This window comes from Cyrtonyx montezumae, unplaced genomic scaffold (genome assembly GCF_038088225.1).
Source record: "Cyrtonyx montezumae isolate F1298 unplaced genomic scaffold, pur_monq_1.0 scaffold_0, whole genome shotgun sequence".
Lineage (NCBI taxonomy): Eukaryota > Metazoa > Chordata > Aves > Galliformes > Odontophoridae > Cyrtonyx > Cyrtonyx montezumae.
Window position 1 is genome coordinate 46,748,078 of NW_027071824.1, and position 7,697 is coordinate 46,755,774.

Below are 7,697 nucleotides of genomic sequence, written 5' to 3' on the forward strand. Positions count from 1 at the left end.
GGTGATGCGTGTCCCAAGTACTAAGTGGCACTTCCTGTCAGGAAAGATTCTGTCAGTATTGCTGTACTAATTAAATCTCCACTGAAATCCGCAGAAAATAAATTTTGTCTATCAGAAGCTAGAAAGAACATATTTGCTAGGGAAGTGGACAGATTTTCCATGCCAGTTTGTCATCCCACTGCTGAGAAACTAATAAAAAGTCACAAAGAACAGCCCTGAACCCCCCCTCCTCTCTCCACACCCCCTTCCCCCCCCCTCCCCCCACTCACACACACACACACACACAGACGCACAATATCTTACTCCTTTCTGAACACAGTGACACATGCACAAAAAAAATGCTTTGTGTTATGAATGTTTTTTTGGTAAAGGTGACTAATTTCACACAGCTTTTAACTAGTTATCTAGGAATGTGTACCTCGAGGCATAAGTTTTCTGGGATGATAGATCTGTACAATTCTAATGACAAGGCTTAACTTTAACGTTTGCCTAACAATAAAATTATTATTCTAATTGTTCAGGAGGTAAAACCTCCATGGGACTGCATCAGCTCCACTTCCACACATTCCATGATGTACAACAGAAATTTGCTAAAAACAAACAATAAAAAAAATCTGTGTTAAAAGATCATTTTATTATTACAGAAAAATATTGATTAAAAACATATTCTATTCATTGTACTTTCTACTATTTAATCTATTTGTTTAAGTTTTGTGCAGTACTGGGCAGTAAAACCAATTTGCTTCCAATTCTATTTAGTGTTGATTTTTCACTTCCTGCTTCTCACCAAGATAACAGTGTTGTTATCTTTGGTTTCTTCACTCTGCATGAGATGTTTAAATAGAAAGCCACAATATTTTTTTTTTGAAACTTTTTATAAAACCAGTAATGAAATGTCTTCTGCCCTAAGTGATTTTTTAAGCCACTATGCTTCAATATTTCCAAGTAAAACCCTAAGATGGTGATCATCAAAATCATTTCTATGGTCATTTATAGAATTACTCTATAATTTACATGCTGGGATGACTATAATATGTCCTCCACAGTGTATGTACAGTTGCAGTTTGGACCTTGAATAAATCAATAAATAAAATCGTTACATCAGAAATGACTCATGCTTGTGTGTTGAAGTAACAATATGAATGTAAAGCCAATATTCACCTCCAAATGACTTGGAAGTGAAAAAACTCACAGCCTACTGCATATTGTCATGTTAAGAATCAGTTTTACTTTAATTTTGAACAATTATTTCTGTTCAGTGTTCATCCATAAACAACAATAAACAGTAAATGAGGGACTGGGAGCAAAGTTTATTTCCTTTGTTTGCATAATTTACCTGCAAATTGTTAGGCCCAATGTAGGAAATATATTTTTACATCACTGAGTTGTCAGGGTAAATTGATGAAAAAAGCTCCATTCCCACAGCAAATACTTAAAATTTCTTCTGTCCACTCAAACAACAAAACATTTGTCCATTGAACTGTCTGATCTTAGTGATTGAAAAGAAAATATTCTATACTGCTCCAACTTGATGAACGAATACAGTTTTGGCATTTAAATTTTTCCCATTGATGTCCAAGTATTTTCCAATGAAATCTTAGCTTTTTTTTTTTTTTTTCAATCTTATAACCTTTGTTTACACTGAATTTTATTCATGCTTAGACTAAGAAATCAGGTAAGTAATCCTTGAAGTTTACATAATTTTGTCTGCTCTTTTTTAGTGAGTTTGGAGAAAATACCCTGCCAGCAAACGATAAGAGAAAGATGATTGTCTGAATGAAGAACAATAGGGCATCTCTGGGAAATAGTTAGGAAAGTTCTGTCTTAGACTTGAGAGAGCTTCAAATATGACTATGAGGAAGAGAATTAATTGAAAATTATAACCTGCTATAATTTTCCTCTGAAAGACAGATAGTCCTAAAGGAGCAAAAATCTGTATGCATGAATGACGCTGTTTTTTTTAGAGATGTTTTAATGAGTATGATTTGTTAACCTGCTGCAATTTTCCCTTGATCATTTTTTTTCAGTGTTTATTAAAAAAATACTCTCTACCTCAAAGCAATCTGTTTATCTACAGGTGCCAAAAATGAAACCTCATGAATTTGTGAAGCCAGCTAATATGAATGAAGAGGTGCAAGATTCATTTTATTAGTAATGAGTACCAAGAATATGTACTCCCTGATTTTATGAGATTTATCAGCATAAGGTGAGCTGAACAAATGACTAAACAAAGCTGTATCCAAATATCTTGTTATTGTGGGTCACACTGAGTTACGAATGTTTTGTAGCTTTCAGGGAATTAACTAGAACAGATATGGTTATCTCTACTGTTAGATTTGTAAATATATATAGTTGGTCAGAAAGTAATTCCTCCTATTTATTTCCATAGAAAACACAATAAAGAGCACAATAGCTAACACTATTTGATAGAGCAAATTCTCAGCTACAATATGCCCTTTTTCAACATAGTCAACACCATTAGTGAATTTGGATGGACGAAATTATTGAGATTCTCTGTATCATGGTGTAGCAGATGTACATGGCTCTCAAGAATGTGACTTGTCTTCTTTCATGTTGCTGTTGTTACTGCCAAAACGAACCACCCACCATCACATCTATTCGTTGGTCTTCACAAATGATGAATTTCAGTAGGTGCTATTTTTTCCACATGGAGGAATCCAATGGCACACTTCATATGCACTTTCATGTCAGATGCCATTTTGTTAGACTGACCTTCTGCTGCCATTGTCACACAGCAACAAAATGTAACAGAATATTTTTGGGAAGTTTTGACCTCTACTGCCATACCAATATCTGCCTCTGACATTGTGGGTCAACATAATAAAATAGGAGGCATTACTTTCAGAGAAGCTCTTGTATGCTAATTTTCATTTTGTGTGTCATAAATGAAAATATATTAATAACTAGTACAGTCCTTCCACAATCTTGCTTATCTTTGCCCACTAGTGACACAATAAACTGTGACTGAAAAAGTATGGGATTAAACTAAATATTTTCTGTTTTTTTTTCTTTGTATATTAGAGTCAATTATTTCTGAGATATAGTAGAAATATCAGTTTAAGCCTGCTAAAATATTTAAAACTTATTGGTTTGCAAACTATAGAAAAAATATGCAAAAAGCAAATATTTCACTGATTTTTTCCCTTGTAATGTAGACAAGATCTAACAATTACAATTGTAAGTTGATTATAAGTTAAACTCTAACAAATTATACATTTCATTCTGTAGTGTTAACATTTTTTAATTATTATTTTTGATTTTTTTAAAAACTGAGGATTCCAGTCCACAATGATCTTTCAAGTGATCTGATTTCTACAGGAGCTCCATAACAAATAAATGAATAAGCACTCATATTACTGTGAGCTCAAGATAATGCTCCGGAATGTTTCTGATTGAAATATGGGGTCAAATTTATCTTGAGGTAAAAACACATATCCAGTACCATTTTGTGACATATTAAATGGGGATATTCTGAAAAAAAAATCAAACCCATATTTCAGCTTTAACACTTTTCATTGAATTTTAATTAAAAGTTTACTGTTTGAGAATAACAGAAGGTTCATAAAACATTTTGAATTTGATATAATGCATATGATCCTAAAGCTATACTACTTAGTGAGAAGTAATTGATCCAAATGGTTTACCAATTATTGCAATTCATTTTTTATGAAGAAAAAAATAGATTTAAGATAAGATTCCAATCCAAAGTGAAATTTTACAGTCCTCATGACCTCAATGATGTTCTCATCTAAAGTCATGATTTAACTTGGAATGATTTATAAAGGCACCACATTTGGAGAATGATGCAAAGGTTACTGATGATAATGCAAAGACTCTCACTGATTTCCAGCATAGAGATAGACCAGACTGGTGAAGCTATTCTGTCCATCTGTTTTGTCATTTCATCAAATTAGAAAAACTGGACTACTTCTGGAGCTGGAAGCAAACTAGATGCTGCTATATTACTTCGGGAGAGTTCATAAATGCTTCAAAATGATCAGCCAACTTTAGCCTTTTGGCCAGCAAGCTGGAGATGGACAGAGCAGAAAAATGAATTATTTAAACTTATTCTTCTTTTATTAATATACAACTGTTGTACATTTACATAGTATCAGTAAAAATATAAGGCATTAATTCCAGCTCTATGCTGTGCATTACTATGCATAACTACTGAGCTTGTATTGGATCTCCAAGCTGATTTCTGAATCAGGACACAGGCAGTGAAAACATAAAAGTCTGGTTTCCCACGCTCTGCATAAGCTATTGTTATAAAAACAATTAGTTGGCAAGACAAATATCTGGAATAAAATAAGTTAGACTCTTTGAACACCTGCAGAGACATGAGGAGGAGATCTGTCGATTTATTTATTTATTTATTTGCTGTTGAAAAGCCCCATGGAACCCACCTAGAGCTGATTGTTATCCTAATCATGCAAACAATCATCTAACTAGAACACAAGCTGCCTTTCTGCAGTACACATGTTGTATTTCAGTATTCCGCAGAGAAAGAAAGTTCAATCAATTCACATTTTACAAAAGTATATATTTTTAGATTCTTAATAGGCAAGAACAGATGATTAATAGTATTTAATCTAACATACCATGTCACGTTATATACATGAAGTAGTTTAGGGCTTACACTCAGCATCTTCCTGCTCACTGCTGGCTAAGATGAATGTTAATTCACTGGGTGCACTTATTCAAGAAATATTTTTTCTTATTATCTTATCACATTACTGTTAGCTTCTCTCCACCCTGTATTGCATAGCATCTCATTAGTCTATACACAACTTCAAGTGATGCATGCTGCAATTATGTAATGCTATATCATGCATTATCACCTGGGGCACAAACAAGAAGTAAAATCTTTCATTGAGAATGCAATTAGCGAGTAAAGGGTAGCTGAGTACTTTCCACAGAGGTTTGTAGGTCTGATAAAAATGCCATACAATAGCTATTTAAGCTACTTGGCAATGCATGATAGAGTTGCTGTGAGCAATGAAATATTTTGGCTTTGCTTGAGGAAGTTTCTCATATTGTAATTGATAACTACACTGCATAATTAATAACCTAAGCCTATGAAATGTAGTTGTTAATAGAGAAAAGTTCTCTCTGCTAATGGAGATATCTATGAAGCATTTAGTAGAAGGAAACAGTCAGTGTGGTGTCTGCTGATGCACAGCAGGGCCATTCTGCAATATGTAACAACATCTGATTAGAGCAGGGGAACCATGTGCAGCTCACTAAGATGTAAACTTCTAACCAGAATGTTCAAAGCTGTATTTAGACACACAGTTCCCCATTAACGTTAATAGGAAGTGTATGGTTTTCATACATCCCTTTGAAAATTATATCCCACAAAGTACTTTGAAACAATATATTCCCATGAGTGTTGACTCAGAAGCCAGTACTTCAGAAGGAAAACTGAAGTTGCCACAATTCTGAATCACTGCAGCTTAAAAAAATGGTAGACTTACTTTCCCAAAGGTCTGTGAGGCTTATGGATTAGAAAAGACCAGTGCTTTTCAATTGTATAAATAATGCTAATGGAATCTTCACTGTATTGTCAACTATTTAAGAAGTAATTTTTCACCACGAGCTAATGATGCAAACCATATTACTAAAACAGGAATGAATTGCTTAGAAGTAATGGCCTTTATCCTTTTTAAGTGAACAGTTTTTTATTTGAGCTTCTTTATTTTAATCATATGAACATAATAATCATGATCATACATATATGTGTTCTAAAAAAGACATATTCATCTCACTGTCTTGAAATTTTTTTTTATTTCTTTATGCATTATGAAAATAAGTTTGTAAAACCCTATGTGGTGATCAAGAACAATACTTTTTCTTAAGTTGAATTCTTTCCATTAAAAAATGGAGAATTCTTAACTGTAATTGTAAAACAGCTGAAAAATTACATTTAAATTTTCATACAATTGCTAGCACTGACTTATCTGGATTTACAAGAACAAAAGGTCCTTTCCAACCTTATGAACTTATGAACTTATGAACTTATGAATTGTAGCTGTCCTTATTGCATGCCTCACGTTCCTGATCACATATCAGGGATGTAGTCCTGCAAATTCAGAATCCCTCTCCTTATTGAGTATAGAGGAGTTGTACTAAGTTTGTTCAGTACAAAACTGACAATGTTTCCATTTTTTATAATTACAATAGGTGCTGAATGCTTTATATAAAATATTGCTGGCCAATACCCAAATAAACATGTCACTCATCAGAGGACTTCAGTAGAAACTGAATTTGAAGATGAATATGTTAAAGGCAGGAACCAAAAAGGCTAATTCATTTAAGTTAATTGGCCTAATTTATTCAACTTTAGATAAAGTTTAACGTAAGCTTAAAGTAGCATCTCTAATCAATCCTTTCTTCACTTCCATGTTGAAACATCTTGGGTTAAATGAAAATTTCCCTGGGAAATCACGAGGATGAAAATAAAAATAAAACTACTGTTCAATTGCTTTATTTTGGGATTTTCTTCATTTTAAGAAGTATGTTTTAGGACTGTCAGGAATGAAAACAAGATGCTGAGTAAAGCACCACAATTGAGAGTTTTGAATTTCCAGTGTCAGCTCAAAATGTTTGAGGTGAACTCTGTTCTGATCTGTCATTCTTTCTGCAAACTTTATCAACAAGAGTGACCAACTTTCTGAAAATGCTCTGGAAGTCCTTCCAGAATTGCAGGGAGATTTTATTACAATCACAACCAAGATAATTTTTTTTTTATTTTTATTTTTTTGACATGAGAAGGAAATATGAAAACAGCTTGCCTATGACAGGGATCTTCAGCATGATGACTTCATTTGCAATTCCTTTGTAAGGACTCCACTTCTCTGAATGAACACAATGAAATAGCTCTGCTTTCTTTCTTTCAAGCATACAAACAGCATGATCACATCTGTTTTGCCTGATCACTGACAGCTCATCAAAAAGAAAAATGCACACTGTAAATCTTTTATCCAAATGAAGTGGAAAATATCATCTAAAGAGAAAGAACTTCCCTTACCTTGTGTCTTACAATTTTGCTTCTTATTTTTATCCACTCATAATTTTAAAAGGTTGGAAAGTAATACGCTATCTATGTTCAGAGGAAAGAATGATATCAGAACCCAACATTCTATCTATATATCTAAAGTGTAAATTGTTTCCAGTTCTCAAAATATTGTCCATTATATTCCCAAAAATGTTAATAATCAAGGGAGCAGTTGGAAAGATAATAAGACATTGAAGACTGCCTTGGGATCATTTTATGCCCTCTGACGTTGGTTTAGAAGTGCAGTGATGGAAACAGTGAATGGAACCAATCTTCAGCAATGGGTCTGTTGCACACTGCAAGTGTTTGTTGCTATTGGACACATGGCAGTGAACATGTTGCAAGCTGTCTGACTATAATAGGATACCAATGTGATGTAACAGGAGGTGCTGAAGATACAAAAACATAATTGCAACAGGGTGGCCAAAAAAACATTTACCCTACTATGCTCTTATCAATACTGTTTAGTACATTTGTACTTGGATTTTCTTCAAAGACTAATAAAATATTATAGCTGGAAAAAAATGAAACATCTGTATTCATGTAAATTTCTCTAATGGGAAATTGCATCTGGCCTCTGATCTGCATAAAATATTAATATCACATATTGTCTCTGGTT